The sequence below is a fragment of the Sus scrofa genome, chromosome 16 (assembly GCF_054392235.1).
Source record: "Sus scrofa isolate SSC_HxYL_T2T_F1_AM1 chromosome 16, Sscrofa_HxYL_maternal_Yorkshire_Landrace_v2.0, whole genome shotgun sequence".
In the NCBI taxonomy this organism is placed as follows: domain Eukaryota; kingdom Metazoa; phylum Chordata; class Mammalia; order Artiodactyla; family Suidae; genus Sus; species Sus scrofa.
Window position 1 is genome coordinate 47,874,603 of NC_139398.1, and position 25,718 is coordinate 47,900,320.

At 38.9% G+C, this 25,718-nt stretch overlaps 1 protein-coding gene and 1 long non-coding RNA gene across 4 annotated transcripts in view; one reads left to right on the forward strand and one right to left on the reverse strand.

The window, feature by feature from the left end:
• Positions 1 to 25,718, forward strand: part of MAP3K1 (mitogen-activated protein kinase kinase kinase 1) — a 74,641-nt gene that overhangs the window by 8,002 nt on the left and 40,921 nt on the right. The gene's annotated exons all lie outside the window — the stretch shown is intronic.
• LOC146395561 (uncharacterized) lies at positions 5,008 to 10,343 on the reverse strand. Its single transcript, XR_014831353.1, has 2 exons — positions 9,429 to 10,343; positions 5,008 to 7,339 (listed from the first exon to the last, which is right to left on the reverse strand). It is a non-coding gene; the product is annotated as an uncharacterized LOC146395561 (long non-coding RNA).

Below are 25,718 nucleotides of genomic sequence, written 5' to 3' on the forward strand. Positions count from 1 at the left end.
CCCAACATCTAGCAAAATGCCTGGCATAGGGTAGACACTTGGTAAATATTTGTTGAATGAATGGATGAGGGTAATAGTGACAAGGCAAGTTCAACTTAATGGATCATCTCTTCTTCCCCTTTGGTCAGATGTAGAAGCTAGCTGAGAAGGGGTTAAAATGGCAAAGCCTAGATGATTGGTGTTTCCAAATTGTCAGCTTGTGATAGATTCATTGAGAAGCATCTGGACCATTAGACACATCAAGTACTTCAGGTGAAGTAGGGTAGGATAGCTTGATGTGGTACAAGGGAAATAGCTATATTGCATGATAACACATTGTTGGAAAAAGTGTTTTCTATGTGTGTGTAGTTCTTACTAGGGAGTTGAGGGGGTGTGTGTGTATATGTATGAATAAACCTACACATGGTGTTGTGCATTAATATAATCATTCCTTTTTCCAAGTTCTCATAATGTTATCTAAACTTAGGATATGATTTTTAGGATCTTTGTCCCAGTAACCCTACTTCATTCAAAATGTATTAATTCGTTATTGATAATCATTCAGTTTGGGATAAATAGTTCACATTTGCATTAAAGAAGAGGTTTGCTAGACAAGTACTCCATGAGTTTTCAGGAGCCAAGAACCCACGTAACAGAAAACGTTTTAAAGTTTACTGACGGTAATTAACCCTGGCCGCCTCTCTTATCTAGAACATGGTTTAGCACTAAGAAGTAAGGGGAAAATGCTCTGAGCTGCCAGAGGACCTGTAACAAAATCTGCACTTTGAAGTTCTTTGATTTTACACTTAGAATAGTTCCAAGGGCATTTGCTCGGGATTTGCTGACATTTATGTAAATTATTATTCCTGCAGTCTTGTCCATTTGGTGCCCTTAACATGCAGCAATTAAAAGCAGCCAATTAGAAGAGCCAGCACTGTCAGCAAGAGTCAGGTTCCCTGAAGGCAGTGTATGGGCGGAGACCTGGCAGAGGAGGAGAGATAAGGGAGGAGAAAGGGAGAGAGGAGACATTGGAACATTGCAGTTGGGGGCCACCTGGTGTTGGAACGTTAAGTTCCACATATGTGGGTAGGCCCTGAGATTATAAATTTATTAAATCACAGCACTTTCAAACATTCCTTTTTGGGCATCGGTTTCCTTATTTGTAAAATGAGAATGATCAAGATGATATGATTGTTTTTGTTTTTATCATGATGACAACTGTGTCTTGTTATTATAAGGGGTCTCCTTATTACAAGGTTGTCTTGTTTCCATCTATTCAAGGAACTAAGTTAGAAAGGTTGTAATAAGAGTTCCCATTGTGGCTCAGTGGTTAACGAATCCGACTAGGGACCATGAGTTTTCAGGTTCGATCACTGGCCTTGCTCAGTGGGTTAAGGATCCGGCATTGCCGTGAGCTATGGTGTGGGTCACAGACTCGGCTCAGATCCCCCGTGGCTGTGGCCATGGCGAAGGCTGGCAGGTACGGCTCTGATTATACCCCTAGCCTGGGAACCTCCATATGCCGAGAGAGCGGCCCTAGAAAAGGCAGAAACACACACACACACACACACACCCACACACCAAAGAAATCTTGTGATACATTAAGGAAGATTTCCATCTATAATAGTCATAGAAAGTATTTTGATACTCAAAGCGGTAAACATCTAAATTATCTGGAAGAGGTGATCCTGTAGCCTTGATCATGCTGAATAAATGAAGTGTTCTTCAGAATTATATAAAATTGGATGCTGCTCATTACAGATGTCTTGTGGTTGACTGTGTGGGAAAACCTTTTTGCTTTATTTGTTGGCCTGAGTCATTTTATACCCTGTAATTTAAAAAAAAATGCTTAAGAGTTAAACACTACCAACAATGTATATGTACTGCCCTTTCTCCTAGCTAGACTGTGAGGAGTCAGGCAGTAGGTGCCAGCCTTGCAACACTGCCCAAGTTATTTAATTATTGCAAGGTTTTTCGTTTAATAAGATGGCTACTTGCAAAAAGATTCTTGATGTTTACTTGCTCTAAGATGTGAAGTGTTTTGAGACAGACATTTCACTTTTCTTTTTTCTCTTTGAACATAATTGTCTGCACCTGTTATTTATTGCCTTGATTTCTATTGGTATTCTTAAATTCTTCCTGGGTAATAAACTATTTTTATTGAGCCTTGGATTTTAAAAAAGACGTGACCTATTAATGTAGATATTAATATTCATGGAAAAGTTTTAGTGCCTTAACCTAAAGTTATTTTATCATTTAACAAAAAGGACGCTACTGTGTAGACTGCTATACTGTTTGCTTTTGTCCTGAATAGTATTTTGTTATCTTAATGATGAATGTAGGGCCAATGTTTTTTTAATCGTAAAAAGTAATTTTTAATCACTTCTACAAACAACGAGATCATTTGATCTTGCAACAAAACTAAGTCAGCAGGCCAGCCACAAATTCAGCAGTGTTTATGTATTTCAAAAAAAAAAAAAAAAAAACAAAGACTGCACGCCCTCAGAACATGGGTAAGAAAATGAAAACAGCTGAGCTTCTTTCAGTTGTAGAAATAATAGGTAGACCCCCTTCCTTCAGCAAACTATATTCTTTAAAAAAAAAAAAACAACAACAATATGATAAGGGTTCTCCAGTTAAATAGCTCTTTCTAATCTACACTTTTATTCTTAAAATATTCTGCAGGCAATTTTGTTTTCTTCTTTATTTGTATTCCCTGCTTATAGCATTGCTGGTTCATAGTTTTCATCACAATATTTTATCATTGAATTCCCATTTAATACAAAGCCACATGACTGCTGAAAAGGTCTACAATAATTTAAGTGTCCCTAAGCACACCATTTCTCTGACTACATGCATTTTTTTATTCCCTTTTTTTTTTAATTGTTATTTCCCCAATACAGTTGTTTTTTTCTACTGTACAGCATGGTGACCCAGTTACACATACATGTACACATTCTATTTTCTCACATTATCATGCTCCATCATAAGTGACTAGACATAGTTCCCAGTGTAGAGCCATCATTTTCATGACTGCATACTATTCCATCATTTGGCTATATCGACCAGTTTCCTATTTTTAGACATTTATATTGTTTCATATTTGCTGTTATTAAGCTGCAGTGGCTATCACTGTATGCATTTGATTTTGTAAAGTAAATATTTAGAAATGAAATTACTGAGTCAGAGTGTGCATACATATAGCCAAATCGTGTAAAACGCTGTGCCTGTTTACGCTTATCTCACAGTATGTAAGAGTGCCCATTGCCCCACATTCTTACTGACAGATATTTTTGCTAATGTAGTGGATGATAGTTTCTTACTTTAATTTTCATTTCTTTGCTTTTTAACATTATAGTAAACTTGTATTTATTAACAATGTCCTGCTTCCTTTTGTGTATTTCCTTTCACATATGAGACAGTTGTTTATTTTTTCTTATTGATTTTTAAGCATCCATTGTATATTAGGATATTCTATTTATTGGAATTGTTTTCCTCTACTTCAAGTGTGTTATAGCTTTTGAATTTTGATTATAGAATTTTCCCATAAAGAAACGTTAAACATTCCTCAAAATTTCAGTTCTTTCATTATTTCATGTTTAGATCTTACAGAACGGCCTTCTAGAGAGGCAGTGCTGTGTAATGGTTAGGAGTTGAGATGCCTGAGTTCTAGCCAGAGTTTCACCACTATCAAGTAGTGTACCTGGGAAGTTGTGTTACTTCTTTGTGCTTCAGTTTCCTCTACTGTAAAATGAAGATACTGCTTCAGAGTTGTTATGAGGACAAAGTAGTTGTATAGTTCTTAATACAGTGCTTGGTGCGTGGTGCATGGTGAACACTATAATTGATGTTATTATTACCTATTTTGCAAGCTTACCTATTTTTTTCTAATACGGTTTTTATAGGTTTTTTTAAAAAATTTTAATTTCTGATCTATCTGAAGTTGAAGACATAGGGCCCTTAGTTTATTACAAATAATTGGCTAGGTGTCCCAGCACTGTTTACTGATTAAAAGTATCCCCTTATCACATCCTAAATTTTCAATTATTTTGAGGTTTCCAAATACATTTATTTTCTTTATTTCAGATTTTATTCTTGCACCAAGGGCCTATACTCCTAAATAACCACATTTTAAGCTTTGTACAAAGATCCTGAAAGAATGTCATTGACAAGAGAGAAAAGGATATATCAGAAGACTGTTAGCTGTATCTTTGCTGAATCGTTCTTATTGTATTTTGGTGCCTAAAATGTCTTGGCTTCAATGTGGAACCCTACCTCCAACTACCTCTGGGAGCATTTCTCCAGGCGGTACAGCTCTGCCAGGCACTGCAGCTGGCATGTGTTCATATTGAACCCCTGACCTCCCCAACCTCTCCATCCTCCCCTTCAGATCTCCTGGTCCTTCAGGGTGCCATTGGTAAGCCTACCAGCATTTCCCTCATTGCTGTGCTCTTACTCCTCTGGCTTTCTCACTCTGCCTTGAAATCCACTCCTACGGCTGCTAACCCAGGGTAGGGCCTCTGTCACCTCGTCACAATTCTTGGAAAGCTTCTTCCTAACCAGCCTCTGGCTTTTGGATGTGTCCCGCTCAGTCTTTTCTCCATTTCCAGTTAGAGTGAGGTTTCTACAGTGTGAGTCAATCTTGACACTTCTATCCATGAAACCTTTTCTTCATTCTCAGAATAAATCTAGACTCCTTAATGTAGTTCAGAAGCTCCTGGTATAATTGGCTCTGCTCCCCTCTCAGCTCCCCATTTGTTCCATAACACCCTGCTCCAGTCATTCAGTGCCATGGTCACATTTTTTTGTTTTTCCATCTTGCCCTCCTTTTCTCTCAGTGTGCTAAATGTTGTTTCTTCTCTCTGAAATACTCATTTTGTCTCTGCTGTGAGATTCTTTTAATGTTTTTATTTCCTTTGCAATAAAGAATTATTGGTATTTTACTAAATATAAGTGTGACTATTTGCAGAAGTCAGTACTATATTGCGAATTCTGCTGAACTCTTCTTTTTGGTTTTTTCCTCTGTCATTGCGTATGCAGTATGTCTTAGTGAACAAGTGTTTATGAAAACTTCTTTTTAAATTATACATTAATGTAAAGTGAATCATATTTTCCTATTACTTTGTGTTAAAATTTCAGAGTTACATTCTCAGGAAAATATTTTCATGCCTAAGCAGTGTACAGTTGGCCCTCATACCTGCTGTTGCAGAACTTGTGGTACTGAGAGCCAACTGTTACCCAGTTTTATAGTGTAAGGGCTGGAGCATCTGCAGATTTGGTGTCCGCAGGGGTCTCTGAAACCAGTGTCTCGTGACTACCCAAGGATGACTCTATTGCTGCCATGCAGAATAATCCAAGACTGTCTCAAGTCAGAGAATAAACATGCTTAAACGTTTTAAGCACAGATCTTGATTGTGGCCTGGGTACATCCATCACAGGGTTTACATCAGCTGCCTGACCTCTACCAGCAAGGTGCTGGGGAGCTGATGGGTTGTAGGAAAATAAGCAATGTTTTCAGAGGTGGTCATTCCACATTTTTTTGTCTGGTCTATGTGTGTGCTCTTTCTAGAAAAACCAAAGTGCAGAGTAGTCAACATGCCAGGGTGAATGCCCATTGTCAGTGCTGTCATCACGCCCGACACGAGTAGGGTCATGTCTTCAAGAACACTCTTGGAATGACTGCTGTGAGCCAGGTACAGAGGTGCTGGGGACCCAGCAGCAGGGAAGCCCATGAAGGAGTTTAAGAAGCTAACAGACTACCTGATGATAAGGGTGGTGCTGGCCTCAGTCAGCTGAGAATGAGGAGACCATAGGGAGAGTTTTCTGGGAAATGGAAGGTCCACCAAGTCCTGAAGAACACGGAGGAGTTAAACAGGGGAAATGGACTTGGAGGGAGGTTTTGTGGCCTGAGGGTGGGGGCAGGGATCTGTGGGGGATACCCACAGGCCTGGAAGTCCACCGTAGGGTTGTGTGCTGATCTGGAGGACTGTGAGTGTAGTCCAGGTAGCTCTGTGTGGGTGGAGAGCAGGGCGCAGACTGGATGCAGCAGCCAAGCCAGGAATGAGAGTCCTGACCCTGGCCAGAAAACCATGCAGAAGTCTCTGGCTCCCTATTGCTCCCACTGCGCAGTCCTTAGATTGCTATGCTTGGGACAAAATAAAGGGCCTTTGTAGTTTAACAGGTAGCTACAGTGCTCTAGGAAGTGGGTCAGGAGGCCCAAAGGAGGAGTTATATCAGAGCTGGTCCAAGACAGTCTGAGGCCACAGTCTGGAAGCTGTGGCTCTTTGCATTACAAACAGCTGTAGTTTCAGAGGCTCACACATTGGGAAATGTTCTCAGGCAATTGAATTCCATCCACCGTGGTCCTAAATGTGGTTTTGGAACTGCACAATTACATTTCAGAGGAGCACAGGGTAGTGGTGAGAAAGCTAGACCTGAGGAGTCAGACCCTCTTAGTCACTTACTATCACTGCCCGCTGAGGAAGTCATTTAACTTCTCTGAACCTCACATTTCTCATCTTGAAAATGAGGTGATTGGTGGTGATTAGACAAGATAATGAAGCGTGATTTCTTAACCCAGAAAAGCACCCAGTAGAAATGAACTATTATTGCAAGTAGCAGTGAAGATTCACTTCTTAAACCTTTGACTGTACAAATGAGGGTGAAGTAAAGAGACTCATGGTTACCTTACTAGTTACCTGAGCAGTGGCAGTTTGTATAGATTATACATCATCTTGAGAGCAGTGTATCTTTATTATTTTGAAGTTATTTATGAGAATAATGAAAAATACAGTTTTCAAAATTATGTGATGTGAGAGAAAGCATGTCATCAGTAGGATGTAAATCAGGGTTCTTACTGCTTTTTGAGAACCTAAGGCTGGTCTCCTGGGTCTCTCTGTGAAAAGAAGAGGCTGGCTTACATAGTCTTTTGTTTCCCTTCAAGCTGTAGCAATTAAATCCCCAAAATTTACTTTAAGCCTATAACTATGCTGAGAGAACAGTATTTTGAAAATGGAGAAAATAAATTAGTGCAAGATTGTTGGCATGCTTGGATTTAGCTAAGCTTAAGAGAGTAGTTTTGGAAATAACTCTAATTTTTGGTATCTTTACTGCTGTTAAAAGCTGTCTTTTTTCCCTTCAACTTTATATTAGGAAGGAACATTCCCTAGGGATAACTTCTAATAAGCAAAGCAATCCTTTGACTTTTTCCTATGTTTATAAAGACTCTTTTTACAAACATACATATGTATACTAGTTTTTTTTTTTAATAAAACTTTTAAAAATGCATTGCTCAGAGTTCCCTTCATGGCTCAGCGGTTAACGAACCCAACTAGGATCCATGAGGGTGCAGATTTGATCCCTAGCCTTGCTCAGTGGGTTAAGGATCTGGTGTTGCCGTGAGCTGTGGTATAGGTTGCAGATGCAGCTTGGATCTGGCATTGCTGCAGTTGTAAAGTGGGCCAGCAGCTGTAGTGCTGATTTGACCCCCAGCATGGGCACTGTCATATGACACAGGTACAGCACTAAAAAGCAAAAAAAAAAAAATTTTTTTCCTAATTTTGAAAATTTATATTTCCATTTTGGAGGTTCTTTTCTCATAATTTATATAGATTTGGCAATTACTGGGAAGTATGAATTTCACTAGGAATTTTTTTCTTTGTAATCTAGTATTTTGGGGTTCAAGTTCTAGAAATTGTGGAATAGAATTTTACTGGTATAATCATTGTGGTTACATCATTTTGAAGCATGTTTACACTAACTTCTCTTGCTCGTTACTATTCTTCACATATAGAACCAAAGCTGCTCATAATTCATTGCTGAGCACACGGACATCCAATAGTAATTACTGTTTGTCTTAGATTCCTGGTAGTGAAGAATTCATGACCTTTCCTGCCTCCATCAGAACCTGCGCAGCTCCCTAGTTCTGATTGTTGTGATCGGTTATTCCAGTATTTGGGAGCACTTACTGCATACTGCCAGCACCTGATTTCCAGACGAGGCTGTGATGAGAAATAGCGCAAAGTCCTTTTGAGTCTTGGTTGCCTTAACATCGTTCTTCCAACCTGTTGTGCCTCTTCCAGCCCGTTGTGGCTGGCTTTCGGTTTTGTCATCAATAAATAAGGCAGCTAGACATCATTTGCACAATGCAAGCTGAAATCATCCTACAGTTTTATAGATGGATAGTAGAACATTCCCTCCATTGCAAGAAGTTCAGAATTATGTTGTATAATACAATGCTTTATTCTTATTGAAGTTTCACCAAAATATTGAATATATTTTAATTCTTATTGAAGTTTCATCAAAATATTGAATATATTTTAATTACTAAAAATAGTAGAAATTTCTTTTTGAAGTAGAGAATATGGTTGGCCATGCCCTGAGCCAAGATGAAATTTTTTCTGAATTCTGTCTCTTTTACTTATCCCCCCATCCTCCAGCACTACACATGCCGCCTCCCCCCATCTCCAACACACACGTCTTGCTAAAGTACTCTTTTCACCATGCTGACAAGTTGTACTGGGACTTGCCATTACACGGTCTTCAGTAAGCAACTTACACTGAATTCTGTGCTATAGCAAGGTTGCTTTAGTACCAGTGTACTCACCTTTTTCCTGTATTTCTCTGTTCTTTATTAAAAATCAGTCTCATTTTATAAATTATTTATTGAACATTGATGGGGTTTGCTTTTGTGTCGAATCTGCTTTACCCTTTAGGTTACCTATACCATACTTTTACTCCTAAGCTGACTTCTTGTCCTCATCCTTTTGGGTTACCCCTGCCCCGGTGTATCATTTCGTGTGAATGTAGAGCACATGGGCTGCATTTTATTTTATTTTTGTCTTTTTGCTATTTCTTTGGGCTGCTCCAGTGGCACATGGAGGTTCCCAGGCTAGGGGTCCAATCGGAGCTATAGCCACTGACCTACACCAGAGCCACAGCAACTCGGGATCCGAGCGGCGTCTGCAACCTACACCACAGCTCACGGCAACGCCGGATCGTCAACCCACTGAGCAAGGGCAGGGACCGAACCCGCAACCTCATGGTTCCTAGTCGGATTCGTTAACCACTGCGCCACGTCGGGAATTCCCGGGCTGCATTGTATATTGCCAAAGCCAGACAGGTTTAAAATCTGGCACAAAAGTTAGCCCAAAGACATAGAAAATTGTATGCTATCAATTACTGATTTTTTTTTTTTTAGATACCTAATCTAGGATTAATTTTTTTCAGTATACCATGGAGATTGCCTACCTTAAAAACATTGATTATACACTCTTAAGGTTTTTTTTTTTTTTTTTTTTTTAGGGCCACACCCATGGCATATGAAGGTTCCCAGGCTAGGGGTCTAATTGGAGCTGTTGCTGCTGGCCTATGCCAGAGCCACAGCAATGCCAGATCAGAGCCACGTCTGAGACCTACACCACAGCTCACGGCAACGCCGGATCCTTAACCCACTGAGCGAGGCCAGGGATTGAACCTGCAACCTCATGGATACTAGTCTGTTTCGTTTCCGCTGAGCCATGACAGGAACTCCTATGCTTAAGTTTTGTAAAAAGTTTCTCCCTAGGGAATAATATATTTAAAACATTGATTCATTCTTTACCATATGCCTAGGCAGCCACCCATGTCAAATCTTTTTAAATACAATATTTTTTCTTCTTTCCATAAACCATTCTGGTGCTGGTGGCCAGAATCAATCTCTAGGTAGCTGCAACCTAAACAGTCTTCCTCCAAGACACTTAGATTCTGAGAGAGGAGGATGGACCATAAAAGACCTAGGCCTAAATTATTTTTAACCCCTGATTTGTGACAATGTTTTTCCTAGTTGTTCATTTTATAGTTGAGGTTTAATCCCACTAACTACCAGGTGGGCCTTTAGACTGTCATTTCAGAACATTGGTAGCATGTTAACGTCTAGACTTACTAAATGATATTTAGAATCATTGATCATTTGTTTCTCTTAGAACTTTAAATATTTTTTAAAAAATGCTTTTGAACACTCTGGTCTGTTTCACAGTATCTATGATTGCTTATATAGGACTAATAAAAAAATTAGAAACAATTCCATGAGAATTCTTTGACCTCTCAAGAGTCAAGTAGGGCTACTTGAAGATGAGATGATGCAGACAATACTTTAAAAACCAAAATTAGGAGTTCATGCTATCATGCAATGGGATCAGTGGCATCTTGGGAGCGTTGGGATGCAGGATCGATCCCCAGCGGAGCACAGCAGGTTAAAGCTCCTGTGTTTCCACAGCTGCAGCTTAGGTCACAGCTTCAGCTCGGAGCTGATTCCTGGCCTGGGAATTCCATATGCTGTGGGGCGGCCAAAAGAAAAAAATAAAATAAAAACCAAAATTATTCTGATACAAAACTTTAGTTTTCTTTACTGTTTTAGTTAAAATGAAAAGCCTACTCAAATTACAGTTGAAATTCAAGAGTTCCAAACGGACACATCTGATTCCTTCGTTCCCCATTTCAACTATTGGATAAGAAATGGCCAGGTATCTTTAGTTGAAAGGTATTTAATCTGCTCTTCCAACCTCTTACTATAGTAGAGTAGGTGTTAGCACAGGCTCAAGCCCTTCAGGCCCGTCCTAGTATAGTTATACCACCTCTGCAGGACACTGATGTCACTTATATGTGGAATCTAAAATATGACACAAATCAACATACCTACGATACAAAAACAGGCTTAGACGTAGAGAGCAGACTTGTGGTTGCTGGGGCAGAAGGGATGTAGGGATTGGGATTTGGGGGTTAATAGATGCAACCTATTATACACAGGATGGATAAATAACAAGCTCCTACTGTATAGCACAAGGAACTATAGTCAGTATCCTGTGATAAACCATGATGGAAAAGAATGTGAAAAAGAAAATATGTATGTATGTATAACTGAGTCACTTTGCTGTACAGCAGAAATTAATACAACATTGTAAAATCAACTATATGTCAATAAATTTTTTTTTGAAGTCCAGTGGTGGAGCCTTAACCCTTCACGGAGTGCCTATAGACTGTCTTATCCTCGTCCACAGGACATAGGCATCATTTTCGTTTTAAAGCTGCTGGGAATACCTCAGAAAAGTTAGGGGGCCTCCCCAGCCAAGTGAAATAGTAAGAGGCAGAGTGGAATCTGCTGACCCTCCGCTCTCTATACACACACACACTCCCTCCTCTGGGGCTTCTCCTAGGCTCACACCCCGTGTCCTAGGACATGCTCTGAGGTATTTGCCTTGGGTACTTCATGCATTTAAAATTTTATTTCTTTACAACTAAACGTAGCTTCTAGAGCTCTTTATAAATGGGTCATGAACAAAAATAGCTAGTTTTCATTTCCAGTGGTTGTAAATTAAAGCTCAGTTTAGACTTCAGCATTTTTTTATTGGTGTGTTTTGATTGTCAGTTGTGCTGTTAACTACTTTGAGTAAAGATACTAATTTCTAAGGCCACCATCCAATATAGAGTTATGCCTAAATGAACTTCATTTATGCTCTCATTGATGTTTGTTCTCCACCAGTAATAGAAGTGAAGGAATACCTGCCTCTTTAGTATGGGATCTTTATTTTGTCTTCAGCAGGCATCTTCTATAATTAAAAGAGCTTAGTGTCTTTGAGAGAATTCATTAATCTCCCTGACCCTCTGCCTCCCCAACAAACAAAGGAGATTATCTTTAACTATAGAAAGGTCATTCAGGTAAAACTGAAATCTCCCTTAAGACATGGTAAATATCTTTGCCCTTAACTGTCTCTAATATTCCATTACTTTGTTTTCTTAAGTAGTAATAGAAATGTGTTTGCTGTCCCAGAAATCTTACATATGTGCTGCTTATAGAAACTTACACTATGATCCCAAACTCAGTATTTTTTACCAACATACCATGTGTATATACTACTCTGCTAGGAACTGAGTACCCCAGAGCTGGGGAGGTAACAGTATAATTGAGTTCTTGTGTTCTCTAGGTCGTTATTGATTACTCAAAGCTAGTTTCTTGAGAAGATCTTGGAGAAAACTAAGTAGTTGTAGGCTCTACCTGGATTTGACAGTATTCATGTTTACACTGGATATGAAACAACTTCATGAATGTTGGCTATTGACTTTCCTTTTGGGGTGCAAATGATGTAGGCAATGAAGAAAAACAGATGAAAGAAAAGCTGTTGTGGAGCTCCTGTTGTGGCTCAGTGGTAATGAACCCAGCTAGTATCCATGAGGACGTAGGTTTGATCCCTGGCCTCACTCACTGGATTAAGGATCTGCTGTTGCCATGAGCTGTAGTGTAGTTTGCAGATGCAGGTCGCATCCTGCGTTGCTATGGCTCTGGCGAGGCGGCAGCTTTAAGAAAGCCCTCTTAATAAAAATGTGTGTTGACATCCCCTCTAGAAAATCAAGATTGAAATCGAGTGATTCATTGTCAGACCCCCAAAAATGATTTTATTATGTGTATTGTATTTATATATAGCGTTTAAGAATACAACTTGTGGAAAGTAAAATATGTTGAATTTTATTTTATTACACTGATAGTAACTCCACCTCTGGGATTGAAGTTTGATGGCTTCTCACAGTGTTTCCCTCTAATGATACCTTTGTTCAGTTCAGTCTTGGATTGCTCAGAATCTCTCACAATTGCTAAAGGTTGAGGAATGAATGGGGACTTCCTGTGGGCAATGTTAATTCCTTGATAGGTAGGCCCAGACCCATAGCTATATCTTTGAAAGGATAATGGGGAATTCTAGCTCAGATTCCCCCCTCCGAGGAGTGCCAGGATTTCCTGGAAGGGAGCAGAGAAGAACCTGCAGGGCAGCTGATCTGCGAGAGCAGAGGAGAGGATTTTATCCAAGAAGAAAATAAGTAGTCAGCAGTAGCAGTGCCACTGGGTGGGATGCAGGGGTGGCAGCAACTGTGTCAGGATCAGTGGTTTAGTGGAATAATGGGTGTTGGAGCCACAGAGCTTCCTTAAGGGATGAGGAAGGGCAGTGAGGAAGCACAGGCTTCCCTTGAGAAGCTGAAGGAGGACAGAGGGGGAGATAGGCAGAAAAGCCTAAGGATTTGCAAAGACAGGGAAACATTTTGGGGTTGGTTTGGTAGGGTTTTGTTTTAAAGAAAGAAGAGGGGAGATTTGCTTATAGGCTAAAAAGATGGAGCAAAGAGAGGAGATTTGTTGTTAAAGTAGCGGGTGTGCTTTTCTGGAACACTGGTGTTTCTCAAGGGGGCTTGGAGGGCGCTTGACTGCATAGTGAATAGGAAGCCAGTCCGTAATTAAAAGTTTGCCAAAGTTATAAAATAGGTTGGTAGGAGTTTTCTCTGGGTTTAAATTGTTATTGCTCATGGTGTAACAAAACATTCACCCACCCAACGAATTCATTAAGAATTGGCTACATGCAAGGCACTAGGAATACAGCAGTGATGAAACAGACAAAAATCCATGCTCTTGTAGAGATTATGTTCTCACAAAAAACATGGTCATAAGTGTTTTTAGAGCTGATTTCATGGTTTCTACTTGCATGGGTTTTTTGTTTTTTGTTTTTTGTTTTTTCAAGTTTTGTGGATGACATGAACACTAAAGTGACCTTCCTGGCCTCAAGTGTTCAGAGGACTGCTGTCTGTCCAAGCCGTCCAGGTGGCTTTTGCATCTCTCTACCATCTTCCTAATTGTTGCATGTAGTTACTACATAGAAATATTGTCTAGGTCCCATTTTAACTTGGGCAGCATGTGTACCTGACTGGTAGCCAGTCAGATTCTGATGTCAACACCAAAGGTGTGTGTGGGAAGTGATCCAAGAGTACTTCCTTGGTAATAATAAAATGTCAAAGTTTTAAAATGATTTCTTGGAAGTTCTCATCATAGCTCAGTGGTTACCGAACCCAAGTAGTATCCATGAAGACACAGGTTCGATCCCTGATCTTGCTCAGAGGGTTAAGGCTCTGGCATTGCCATGAGCTGTGGTGAAGGTCGCAGACGAGGCTCAGATCCCATGTTGCTGTGCCTGTGGTGTAGGCTGGCAGCTGTAGCTCCGATTCGACCCCTAGCCTGGGAACCTCCGTATGCCACGCGTGTGGCCCTAAAAAAGAATTTTTTTTAATTAAAAAAAATAAATAAATAAAATAAAACTACTTCTTTTTAGAAAAGTAATTTAGGACATATTTTGAAATATCTCTGAAAATTTGTTTATTATCTTGCATAACTCATAGACTTTCTTGGATGGAAAGTGGTAGACATATGGCTAATAATTGGCACTTACGCAGTTTATCTTTGCTTGTGGTAGAGGGTGACTTATTACTTATATGTAACTAGTCGATGTGCCATTGATAAATTATGTACCCTAAACAATCTTCCGAAGTTTTGTTATATATTATATGTGTGAACATCAGGTTGTAAAAAAAGATGGATATATATGTTTATATATAATTGAATCACTTTGCTGTGAACTTGAATCTAAAACAACGTTGTAAAGCAACTATGCTCCAATTTAAAAAATTAAAAAGATAAAAATAAAGATTTTTAAAATTTTTTTTAAAAATTGTGGTGGGAAAGTTGTCGAGAACAGCTCCTTTAGCTTAGTGGTGACCATCCACGCAGCAAACATCCAAGTGAAGAGAAAGGATCCAGGCATGTGCTCTGTAGCCTCCCATCTTGGGAATGCTTACTCGGAACACTAAACAGCGCTGATTCAGGTCCCTATGCCTTAATTCATTTGAAGTTTATGTTTCAGTCATATCTGTGTTTTTAACACACAACTATCATTGCACCCCTCTCCCAAATCTTGGAATAAAATTGACACTCTATAAGTAGATGCTCTATTTTTTCATGCTTATGCTGTGGTTGCAAATGCATTCTGCCAGCTGCATCACCCCAAACGAGGAGACTCCAGCTTTGAGGAGTCTGGATTTAGAGTTCTCCTGCTGTCCCTTCCCTGGGACACCCCATTCATTGACCCCCTCAGCCAGTTCCCTTCCTTCCATTCAGGTTGCTTCTTAATAGGATATAGTCTTATGGTTTCTGCCTCTTCCATCCCAGGCAAAAAATCTCATGGGGTCTTCTTTGAGACTTTTTCTTGCAACTGCTAACTACAGGAAAATCACTAGCCATTAACAAAAGAGAGACATAAGTTCCAAAGTTATGAGAATGTTTTTTCCACTGAAATATATGTGTCTAGGCTCATGGTTTTTGGCTTCTTTTACTGGCCATCTCTTAATGTTTTTACTGGGGATGAAATATGGCACTCTTGCTACAAGTGGTATTCCCAGCTCTTCTGCAGTGCCCTTAAAACTAGTGGTGGGGACTTGGTTTACACAGAGACCTCAGTGAAGTTGATTTACATCTCAGAGGTCTTTCTGGCCTGGAGACTCATACTGGAAAGGTGTTGCTTCCTCACAGCCTGCTGTAGACAGGGTCTTGCCCTCAAGTAAAACACATCCTGAGCAGAAAGATCCGTCTGTTCCTTTGTTCAGCACATATTTATTCATTATCTGCCATATGCCAAGCTTTATGCTAGGGCAGGGAACATACAATTAAGACTCATTTCTGCCCTCAAGGATCTCACAGTCAAATGTTGGCAACAGATAAATAAGAAGCCATTATAACAGAGTGCTGTTTGCTGAGTTGGGACAGAAGAAGGACCCCACCCCCAGCTGCTCCTGCCACACACACACTGAGTTAGAGGGGCTTTGTCCTGTGAGGGAGGCTGAAGGAAACTTCTGGGATAGGTTTTCCAAGGAAAGGGAAACTTAGAACTTGAGTGATTAGGTGGAACTACATGGTATTGAGACCAAGAGATCTATCTAAGGAAAACTAGACAAATTTTATTTTTTGCTTCTTCTGTATACTAAACTCACATTTTATTAATTGCCAGCTTTGTTTCTGTTTTTCAGTTGAAAGTTTGAGATTGAGCCAGAATGCTAATGCATTTAGTCAGTTATTTGGTTAAAAAGAATTTCACATGCATGCTTATTTAAAGTTACTGAAAAAAAAAGAAGAGTTGCTGTCATGTTTTAAAACAAAACTAAAACAATAATACAATTTATATATTGCAAGTTAGTTCTTTGCCACATTTGCATTCAGATTATGCTTTTATAGTTGAATTCATTAGGATTAGAAAAATGTTAGGGTGAAACTGTCTTTTGAAGCATTATCATGCTAAATTATAAGTCACAACCTGCCAGTTTAAAATAAATGCAATTATTTGGTTCTTCTAAATTGTAGCTTTTGCTACAGTGGAAAAAAAAAATGGCATATTTATGAACACCTACAGATTCCACTGAAATGAGAACACATTATTTAGATAGACTGAAGGTAATGATTCAGGCTATATTTGGGACAGGCTATCAGAATTAATGTGCCTTCTCTTCTTTCAAGTGATTAGTGAGCAGATGACATCTTTGATGGTAATAGTTGCCTAAGTTACATTTTTAAGGAAAGAGTGCCACCTACTGAATGAAGTCTTTTTTTTTCTTCCTTCCCATTCTATTCCTAGAATGTTCTGTCACTTTGTATCACTTTCTCCAACTGTGTGCTATAGTTAATTCCCATTGGTAATTTATGCCAGACAGTGGAGTTAGAGTCACACCTGATCCCATCTCCAGTAGATAGGCTAGGGTGGCTAGTATTCTTAGAGGGACTTTGTGTCTCCAAAGACAGTCATGGAAGCAAAACCTAAACATAAGCATGAATCAGCGCTTTGCAAGTTTCAAAACCTTCCCCTGGAAGTTCCCTTGTGGTGCAGCAGGTTCAGGATCCAGTGCTGTCACTGTAGCCCCTTGGGTCGCTGCCATGGCCCAGGTCTGATCCATGGCCTGGGGAACTTCCACATGCGTGGGTGCAGCCAAAACAAAACAAAACAAAACACCTCCTCATTTTTTAAATGTATTCACTGGCTGAGGTTTTTGTTTGTTTTGTCTTGAGATGAGTATATGGACATTCAGTGAATAGGAATGGTGAGCAAATGGTTGGAAAGAAATTTTTCTAACAAATAATTAAAGGGAATTAAGGAACATATGACACTGGTCAAAAGCTACTGGGGAGACCTCAGTCTCCTAGAGGATATTAGTACAGAGATTGTTTGATCACAACTTGGCCATAGGTCACTTGAGGAGATTCCTGAGGTCAAGCTGCAAATCCAAATACCTACTTCAGAGTAAACCCTGTGGTACCTTTTGGTAGACTTTATTTGGGAATTTTCACATGGCTGCTATTTGTAGTTTATTGGCACATTTGTGGCTTAATACATTGATAGGCATCGATTGTCTCTAGCTTTTTCCCTTGCTCATAGGACTGTGTAAGTAGAGAGTGATTTTTTTTTTTTTTAAAGGAGGTGAACTGTATGCTAAAGTGATTTACATTTGCTGTTGTAGACAGATGAGAAAGGATTCTCACATTTTAAAACTGGAAGTCACTGGATTATAGATGTACAAAGAATATTTTATGCAAAGAGACTATTGGGAGGTACTCTGCAGATTTAGTAATTAGAGTTTGTGGATCCCGTTGAGCTTTGTATTTTTGACATTATGTTTCTCTTGTGGGACTGTAGCTTTTACGTAGAAGCATTAATAAAAAAATAATAATGTTCATTCTGGATGGCCCTGAAATACCATCTTGTGGTCTGATCTTAGTTGGTAAATTCTTAAACTCTAGAAAGGTTACAGCTGGTTAATGACTAGTTACGACTGGGCTCTGAATCTCCAGACTCCCTAATCCTATTATCTTTCTTTGGTTCCATAAAGCCTCCCACAAGTATTTATTCAGTAGCACTTTTTTTTTTTTTTTTTTTTTTTTTTTGGCCACACCTGCGGCATGTGGAAGTTTGTGGGCCAGGAATGGAACCTGCACAACAGCAGCAGCCCAAGCAGCTGTGGATCCCTAACCCGCTGTGACAAGAGAACTCCCAGCACATGTTTATTTTTAAGGAAATATTTCAACCATACAGAAAAACACAGAGGGAAAATATTAGAGAATAGTCTAGTGAACAGCATAAAACCTTTGCATGTGTTTAACAAATGTTAATATTTTACCATAGTTGCTGCAGTTGGGTGTGTGTGCACTTTAAACAAATGAATATTAAAGGCATAGTTGGAGCCACCTCTTTCTTCTTACCTCTGTCTTTGCACCCCAGAGTCAATGAGTAGCCTTGATGAGCAGCCAGTCTTCACATTCCAGATGTCTCTAGTCAACATTGTTACCTCCTTGAAACTAGAAACAGTAGTTGTATTTTGCTATTTTCATCTGTTTTTTTCAACTAACATGATGTTAAAAGAAAGTATGAAGAACATAGCCTAAAAGGAGCAGAGACCTGGTTTTGAAACTCAGAATTCCCACTCGCTATGGGTCCTTAGGCAGGTTCCTTAATCTTTCTGCAAGAGTTTCTTTGCCTGCCCAACAGAGACAGTGTGTCTTACCTTGTAGGCTTTTGTGAAACTTGGAACTACTTGTATGGATGGCACCTAGCGTAGTACCCAGTACAGAGGAGGCTTCATAAAGAGTAGCAGCAGCAGGAGTTCTCATTGTGGCTCAGCAGAAACGAATCTGACTAGCATTCTTGAGGACACAGGCTTGATCCCTGGCCCCAACTCCATGGGTATAGTAAAGACTACTGAATAGTACACTTTAAATGGGTGAATTGTATGGTCTGTGAATTATATCCCAATAAAGTTGTTTCCTATACCACTACTAGAATACTTTTCTTGTGAAAGACTTAAAAAAAAAAAAAAAAAAAAAAAAAAAAAAAAAAAAAAAACTTGAGAACTAATTTACACTGTAGAAAAGCTGCCAAAGGTTAAGAATTTACAGATAAATTTACCATAAAATGCTGAATAAGAAAACGTGACCTGGGAGTAAAAGATACATCCTATTTGGAGTTCTGCTGTGGCTCGGTGGTAATGAACCTGACTAGTATCCATGAGGACACGGGTTCGATCCCTGGCCTTGCTCAGTGGATTAAGGAACCGGCATTGCTATAGGCTTCGGTGTAGGTTGTAGACGAGGCTCAGAACCTCTGTTGCTCTGGCTGTGGTGTAGGCTGGTGGCTATAGCTCCAGTTCGACCACTAGCCTGGGAACTGTCATATGCTATGGGGGCAGCCCTAAAAAGACAAAAACAAAACAAAAAAGAGTAGCAGCAGCAGCATAAATACTGATAGTAGTAGTTGCAGTAGTTATGTTTATTTTGTGCTTCCCATATACTTGGCACTGTTTTAGGTGCTTCATCCACCATGTTCGTTCATTTTAAAACTATGAGATGACCTTGCTGTTCAGTGGGAAAATTAAAAAAAAAAATAAATTAAATAAATAAATAAATAAAACTATGAGATGAGAACTATATGCAAAGGGCTTAAAACAGTGAAAGACACATAGACTATGTACACCATAAATACTGGCTATTATCTGCATTTTACACAGGAAGAAATTAGGGGGGTGAACTTCCTTGTAAGGATTTTACCTATAAACTTATTTTAATCCTAATAGCAACTCTGTTTGGTAGGAATTATTATCCCTTTTACAGTGAGGAAGTTGAGATACAGAGAGGTTAAATAACTTGGGCCAAAGCCATATAGCTAGTAGGTGTCAGACCTTGGATTTGAACCCAAGCCTTCTAGCTGTAGAACTCATGCCATTGTTCACTGCTGTATGTCTTGTGATGATGTTCGTGGTATGGCTTCTTTATCTATCCTCTCCTAGAAGCATAGCTTTCAGGTTATGTCATCTCTGTTGAATAAGAAGCCCTTTTGATTTTGTCGTGTATACAACTGAGACTTTACTGGTTTTGGTGGCTATTAGCCAGTAAGTGTCCCTAATAGACCCTCCCCCCATACTTTCTAAGTTCCCCCATGTGGGCCTGGTATGTGCCAGTGAATGAATTTGGTCAGTTCCTTGTAGCCATCTCTGTGCAGCACTGGTTCCTCACCCATCACCCTCACTTCCTTCAGCCACATTGGTCTCACTGCCTCTGTTGTGCACTGCTTCTGCCCTGACCTACTTCCCACCAGTCATTGCCAGGAGCACTGTCATCCGTGCTGAGAACACACGAGTGCTCCCACTGTGCCAGAGCTCCATGGGTTTGCAGTGAAGGGAGGACCATGCACCAGGTTCCTTTTTTAGTTCATATTCTCGGGCTTTCCTCTAGGCATAGAGAGATTTGTAGAGAAAATGACTTGTGAGGGGTTTTTTTGGTTTTCGTTTATGAGTCTTTTTTTTTTTTTTTTTTTTTTTTTTCCACTGATGTCTTTGTGTTTATCCCAGACCAAAGTCCTTGGCAGAGAGTGAGTGGACTAGGCCAGGAGCAAATCTTAGTGACACTCTCTGGCCTCTGTTGTGGTTAGATTGGACCACGTTTGAATGTCTCACACCCACTTCTCTTAGGATGAATTCGTACCAGGTGAATTTACCCATCTCTAGCTGGCTGTCAGGTTATCTTTTTCCCTCATATTTTGATTCTTGGAGCTTTAGTTGCACTGAACACAGTTCCTGAATTTTATGATAGCTTAAGAAGTCTTAAATAGTAAGACATTAAAATAGCTGATGTTCATCTTCTCTGGATTTTTCTTTTCAGATCTCTTGTCTAATTTGAGTCAGAAAGTTCTATAGAGATGATCCAGTACAGACTGCTTACGGTATCTTCTAAGAACCACTACTCTATTAAAGGTGTTTTGCTAAAAAAGGACTTCTGTGCCAAATAAGCGTGAGGAGTGCTGCATACCTTCTGGTTTAACACCCCCCCCCCACCCCCAGCCCCTGCAAAGTATGCTGCACACAGGTCTTTGAATAAGCTTGTTATAACTTTGGTGTTTCCTGAACAGCAGAATCATAAACTGTTTAGTATTCTATAGAATGTTATTTTCATCAAAGCTGGTCAAGAAAATTTTTCAGCCTTCATCTGCTCTTTGCTTATCAGTTCTGTTCGTTCCTTTAAAATTATTTAGGCATCATCTTCTCTGTAGATCTTTCTAGGACTTCCCTAAAGGAAATTAAGGAGGGAAATCCACTCCATACTTGCAACCCTTTATGATATATCAAAATACTTTTATTATAGCAGAACTGGCATCTGTTTTCACTGTTCTGCTAGACTCAGTGCCTAGAGAAACAGAGATCTTGTTTTATCTTTTCTTTATCCCACTTTGTATTTATATCTGTTGCCTAGCCCCGAGCTTACACATACTAGGCATGCCAGCAGTCAGTCATTGAACACAGTGGTTTTCTAGCATTAAAAGCATGGAGAAGAAAAGCTAAGTTTGTCAGGAAGTCATTCTTCCTCATTATGAGCATCCCAGTTAACATGACTTTCCACCAGCTAGAAGGAAGTACTATAGAAATAGTACTAGCTGTTCTACTGGGTTTGCAAGAAATCATTTTCCTAGCAAAGTCTGTAAGAGGGCTTTGTGCTCTTAATTCAGCCCTATATGCCTTCTTCTCCATTCATCTGGGAATATTAAAAACAATCCCAGGGATTTTATTAACATAGAAGGTACTCAGAATGTTACATTTTAAACTTTAAACCACTTTCTTAAACTAGGGGAGGGAAAATATACAGTTAACAGACCACTTTCCTGTTATGAGCTTTGTTCATTTAATCTTTTGGAATACTGAGACTGAGCTGCCACATTTCTTTCAAAATAATTCACTTGGTAAAAATGTAGTCACACACCCATTGGAAAAGGTTTCAGAGAAAAACATACATCAGAACCCCCACAACATTGACTTGGGATCTTGATGAAAGCGAAGGTGGTGAAGGAGCAGACATCTTTTCCCCCTGGAATACCTGCTCTGTATCATGAATTATGTATCACTGTGTATCTTAATTATGTATCTTTATGCCCTTAGAAGCACCAGAACAGGACACATTGCTTTGCTGAAAACTGACCCACAGCAGTAGTGTAGGGAGTTCCAGTCTACCTCTAATGCAGCATAAAAGGTCACGTACATCTCTGCATCAGTTTTCTTTTACACATGGCCAACCCTGCATTTGTCAAGTAGCAGGAGAGGGGAATTCTTAAAAGGAAATACACATTTAGCCAAATACTGTAAAAAATAAGCATCCTTTTCCTTGCTTACTTATCTATATTCAACAATTAAGGAAGAGGATGCGCATACGTCCCATTTTTTTCAAAAGTTTCTAAAGGTTCTTCGTCAATTATCAAGGACACAACAAAGGAAGGAATAAACAGTGGATTTTTTAGCACTGAATATCAAAACACTACAAGCCTACAAGATTAAAAGTATTTGAAGCTTTCATGGTTTTTTATTGGAAAGGAACAAATAAGAAGTGGGAACCCTGTTGCTCCTAAACTCCACCTGTAAACCCTGGCTCTCAAAAAGTAGTTTAATAGATTTTCTGAGTTCATGAGTGAGAAGAATAATGTAAATCTCACCCTGTGAGATGGGTGGAAGAATAGTAGTATTTGGAAATTTTGTTGTAGAAGTGATTACTTTGATGAGTTAGAAAAGTGATTTTGAAAAATATTTCAGTTAAGTAGTAAATGTCTCAGTGACAGCTAGTAACTTTTCAGTCCATTTTGTTTTGTCTGTCATTGATAACAGAACTGTATTCAGTTTTTCTGTCACTAAGATTTTCATGTGTTTTCTGAGATGATGAATCTTACAAAATCACCAAACTCTTTTCTGTCCAATTCTGACCATTTTTTACAACTTTCACTTGTCTACATAAATGTTACCATCCAATTTTAGTTGATAATTTCTGACAAGTCAGTGAATTTCATTGAACCTGAGTCTTAAGACAGTATAGAAGTGACAACATTTGTTGGTTTCACTTTAGTCTGATTTGTTTTATTTTGTGCCCATATATTGAGAGGTGTCACCTTGAGACACCCTCACTTTCTCTGGTTTTTCTCCTCAGCTGCTTTAAATAATAATAATAATAATAATAATAGTTTCTGATTTCAAATTGCTAATCTTCTAGGATTTTCCTTCCTTACTAATCTAACCTGATTACTAACTTGATTCATTCTTTATTTTTCTTTAAAATTCTTAGCAATTTTAATAGGTCATTGCATATTCTTGATTGCCTCTGCATAGCTACTCTACCACCCTGAATTTTGCTCTATATTTGAGCTGTCTGAATTATCTTTTCCTCCTGGTGAGTTTTAACTTCTTTGGCAGTTTGACATTTTCTTGAGTGGTCAGTTACACAGTTGTCGGTACATATGATTGTTACCTTATGTATCCCCAAGCTTGATAAAGTATACATAATTAGTTTTATACTTACATTAATTTGATGATTTTATATTCATCTGTTAGTACATTTAAAAGGAAGAATGGTTCTTTTGTTAAAATCAATTTTATAATATAAGATATGCATTTCAGATATTTTTAAGCCATTCTTATTTATTTTTATTATTTTTATTTTTTAGGTTTTTATTTTTTCTATTATAGTTGATTTACATTATTCTGTCAGTTTCTGCTGCACAGAAAAATATATATATATATATATATATATATACATTCTTGTTCTCACATTATCCTCCATCATGTTCCATCACAAGTGACTAGATAATAGTTCCCTGTGCTATACAGCAGCATCTCATTGCTTATCCACTCCAAATGCAGTAGTTTGCATCTACTAACCCCAATCTCCCAGTCCATCCCACTTCCTCCCCCTCCCTCTTGGCAACCACAGGTCTGTTCTCCAAGTCCATGAGTTTGTTTCTTTTCTGTAGAAAGGTTCATTTGTGCCATATATTAGATTCCTGATATAAGTGATATCATATGGTATTTGTCTTTCTCTTTTTGACTTACTGCGCTTAATATGAGAGTCTCTGGTTCCATCCATGTTGCTGAAAATGGCATTATTTTGTTCTTCCTTATGGCTGAGTAATATTCCATTGTGTGTATATACCGTATCTTCTTAATCCATTCACTTCTCAATGGACATTTATGTTGTTTCCATGTCCTGGCTATTGTGAATAGTGCTGCAGTGAACATAGGGGTGCATGTGTCTTTTTCAATGAAAGTTTTGTCTGGATATATGCCCGGGAGTGGGATTGCTAGGTAATATGTTTAGTTTTCTGAGATACCTCCATGCTGTTTTCCATAGTGGTTGTATTAATTTATATTCCCACCAATAGTGCAGAAGGGTTCCCTTTTCTCTACACCCTCTCCAGCATTTGTTATTTGTTGACTTGTTAATGATGGCCATTCTGACTGGTGTGACGTGGTACTTCATAGTAGTTTTGATTTACATGTCTCCAATAATTAGTGATGTTGAGCATTTTTCATGTGCCTGTTGGCCATCTATTTCTTTGGAGAAATGTCTATACAGATCTGTTGCCCATTTTCAGTTGGGTTGTTGGTTCTTTTGTTGTTGAGTTGTATAAGTTGTTTGTATATTTTAGAGATTAAGCCCTTGTCAGTTGCATCGTTTGAAACGATTTTCTCGTATTCTGTAGGTTGTCTTTGTGTGTGTGTGTGTGTGTGTGTGTGTCTGTGTGTGTCTGTGTGTGTGGTTTCCTTTACTGTGCAAAAGCTTTTAAATTTGATTAGGTCCCATTTGTTTATTTTTGTTTTTATTTCTGTTGCCAGGAAGACTGACCTAAGAAGACATTTGTACGGTTGATGTCAGAGAATGTTTTGCCTATGTTCTCTTCTAGGAGTTTGATGGGGTCTTGTCTTATGTTTAAGTCTTTAAGCCATTTTGAGTTTATTTTTGTGCATAGTTTGAGAGTGTGTTCTAGTTTCACTGATTTACAGCTGTGTGGTTTTCCCAGCACCACTTGCTCAAAACAGTGTCTTTTTCCCATTTTATGTTGGTTCTTTTTTATTTTTTTAAACCAGATTTGGATAGAAGGTCTTGGTTCCATGATTAAGTGATGTCATCAGTAATGCATATTAAACTGATTTTTTTGTGTTACATTAATAACTTGAATGTAGTAACTTTTTAATGGTGTAAGTGGTCCAGTTTCATTCCTTTTTTGAAAAAAATTTTATTATCGCCTTTTTTTTTTTTTTTTTTTAGGGCTGCACTTGCGGCATATGGAGGTTCCCAAGGTAGGGGTTGAATCAGAGCTATATCCACTGGTCTACACCACAGCCACAGCAACACCAGATCTAAGCCATGTCTACGACCTATATACCGCAGTTCACAGCAATGCAGAATCCTTAACCCACTGATCAAGGCCAAGGATTGAACCTGTGTCCTCTTGGATGCTAGTCAGATTCATTTCCACTGAGCCACAGTGGAAACTCCTGATTTTCATTGTTATGTTAATTTCTGCTGTACAGCAAAGTGACCCAGTCATACATCTATACACACTCTCTTTCTCATATTATCTTTCATCATGTTCCATCACAAGTGATCGGACATAGTTCTCTGTGCTATACAGAAGGACCTCATTGTTTGTTCACTACGTGTAACATTTTGTATTAACCCAGAACTCCCAGTCCCTCCCACATCCTCCCTCTCCCCTTTATCAACACAAGTTCATGTGTATGAGTCTGTTTGTTCTGCAGATAGGTTCATCTGTGCCATATTTAGATTGCACATGTAAGTGGTATCACATGGTATCTGTCTTTATGACTTACTTCACTTAGTATGCACATCTCTAGTTCCATCCATGTTGATGCAAAGGGCATTATTTTGTTCTTTTTTACGGCTGAGTAGTGTTCCATTGTGTATATATACCACATCTTCTTAATCCATTCATCTCTCAGTGGGCATTTAGGTTGTTTCCATGTCTTGGCTATTGTGAATAGTGCTGCAGTGAACATAAGGGTGTATGTATCTTTTTCAGCGAAAGTTTTGT